The sequence below is a fragment of the Nesoenas mayeri genome (assembly GCF_963082525.1).
Source record: "Nesoenas mayeri genome assembly, chromosome: Z".
In the NCBI taxonomy this organism is placed as follows: Eukaryota; Metazoa; Chordata; class Aves; order Columbiformes; family Columbidae; genus Nesoenas; species Nesoenas mayeri.
Window position 1 is genome coordinate 65,290,033 of NC_137542.1, and position 1,999 is coordinate 65,292,031.

Consider the following 1,999-nt stretch of genomic DNA (forward strand, 5'->3'; position numbering starts at 1 on the left):
AACACATCACGAAACACCGGGCGCCCCCGACGCACCGCTGGCACGCGCCCCGCCCACAGCCCCGCCCCACGGAGCCTGCGCCTTGCCCCTGACGGCAGCCGCGCGCCGCGCTCTGACGCGCAGGCGCAGCAGGAAGGGAGGCGGGGCCGGGCACGTTGGCTGGTGGTGGGCTGTCCGTTAGCTGTCAGTCAGTCAGTTAGCTGTCAGCCGTCCGTTAACGGCTGGCCATGGGGCGGCCCGGGGCGGGTCATGGCGGTGGCGCCGCTCCCATCAGACGCGACTTCAGGGGACACGTCCTCCCGCCTGCTCCGCCTCCTCAAAAATGTCGGTTCCGATCCGCGGAGAAGGCTAAAGACATCCCGGTCCAGTCAGCAAGCCTTGTGCGGAGTGGATGCGCTCTTATTTAAAGTCAAATAAAATTAAGCTACAGATTGAATGTTAGCTTTCTCCATCTATCTGTTAGATGTTATGAGGAGGCAGGTATGTGTGTAAGACGTATCTGTGGTTAATTGTAAAAGTGGTGTGAATTGTTGTGGGGAATCCACGGTGGGTCTGTGGATTCCCTGACGGGGAAGGTGTGGGGACAGACATTGACCTTGAAGATATTAAGGTGTACCCATGAGGAAGAATGGAGTAAAGGAGTATCTGGAGATACTAAGATGTATGCGTGAGAAAGAAGAGAGTAAAAGAGTAACATTGATGATAGCAAAATTATCCAATGATGTGCAGCCTGTAACCAATCGCAAAAAGACACTTGAGCTGGTAAAGACTATATAAAAAGGTGTCTGTGGCAATAAATGGAGAATGCTGTTTGTACGTAAGAAGAACTTTGTCTATGACATTTGCCCATCCTAATCACGACAGACTGTCTAGCTTGTGGAACATAGGTTTAGCAAACTGGTAAAACGTTCCATTTTTTCACGTCAAAAGGTGCAGATGTAGTGTTGGGGGAGGCATGGAGATTTGCCTGATGCATACTTACGTATGTATGTATGTATGCGTACTCCTCAAAACTCAGGTGTGGTCCTCTGCACTCAATAGAAGATCCAATAACACAGGTTTGAGCACAGACTATTGAAGTATGTTGAGCTTCAACTTGTTTGTATGTTTGTTGGCTTGTATTTATCCTTGAATCTTTTTATACTTTCGTAGGTTAAAACATTCCTTTAATACCAATGATACTGAATGATATTCCACTCTAAATGGTTTGCTTTCAGTCATTCTGATTATAACAGAATGTAAAAAGTCTGCCTGTAAAAGTCCCATGCAAAATAATTATCAAGTAACTTACATAATCAATTAATTTGGCTTGTCCTTGGAGATACAACTGTACTTATTCCAACAGAAATATCAATAGCTACATGATAGTCCAGATAAAAAGTTCAAAAGCAAATTATTAAAATTTGATTTGTGAGAGAAATGTGGTTTTTTTCCTTTGGTTGTAGTTAAAATAACTTGTGTTGTCCTACACTACAAATCTTCTGCCAGCTCTGTGGAATGTCAGCAGTGGCACTAGCGTGAAACTTTTGAGTTTAGCAACACCATAGGCTTAGGTATCTTTTGCAAATAAGGGTAGCTGACAAGAATCACTTCCTTAACTGTGGAAGGCACTAAATTCATCCATTACAGAGCATCAGTATATTGTCTGTTGATTTGTAAAGTTTTAGGACTAACACATGTTAAAATGCATCTTTTTGCATTTTTATTTCGGCTACTCAGGTCATCCCCTTATATGACACATCCTGTTTTAAAGGAAAAACCTGATGAGTGTTTCAAAGCTTCATCTGTTGAACCCTAACTGATGATACATGTCTTTGCTGGCCTGAGACTGCTCAACTTTACATAGTTATTAAGGGATTGATTAAGAAAACATTTAGGTTTTTCACTGCAAGAAAGCTGTGGAGTAAAGGAAGAAAAAATCAGGTCTTGGGAACTAGCAGCTTAGCATCACAGAGCATATAAAAGGCTATAAGTTGTCTTTCAAAAATGAGACTGTTTC